This window comes from Wasmannia auropunctata, unplaced genomic scaffold, assembly GCF_000956235.1.
Source record: "Wasmannia auropunctata unplaced genomic scaffold, wasmannia.A_1.0 LD336064.1, whole genome shotgun sequence".
NCBI classification, from domain to species: Eukaryota; Metazoa; Arthropoda; class Insecta; order Hymenoptera; family Formicidae; genus Wasmannia; species Wasmannia auropunctata.
The window spans coordinates 981,884-982,381 of record NW_012026826.1 but is presented as its reverse complement, the minus strand read 5'-3'; positions in this window follow the sequence as shown (position 1 = coordinate 982,381).

Below are 498 nucleotides of genomic sequence, written 5' to 3'. Positions count from 1 at the left end.
GTTTCTTACTGCGATCAATCTCCACGCCGTTGAGTTCATATCGCATTTCGTCAAACATGAATGCCACGCAATTATTTCCAATTGTTGGTGTATTATCATTCTTTGTCTTTACTGTCAATCTTCCTTCGACGTAAAGTGAACTTTCGCACGGCAATGTGTATAAATCCTGCTGCTGTATTGGTATCCTTATCTCGTCGTTATGTTGAAATGATGTGTTGACATATGGGTTATACGTGTGAGTCTCAATCTTGACGATGCTATCGTCAAAGATCGGCTCACCTCCAATGTTCAGGATATCAACCATTTTAGATATTTCGTACAATGAATCCCAATGATTTCAAAAATTTTACGTTCGACGCAGTGAGTTTCTTTTTACCGAACGTTCGAATACTCTTGGTTATCGTCTCTTTATTGAAAAATATGTCTCTTGTCTGTTTCACTGGCTCGTTTAGAACAAGCATCTCACGTTATCGTAATCGTTTCCGTACATGCAATCTA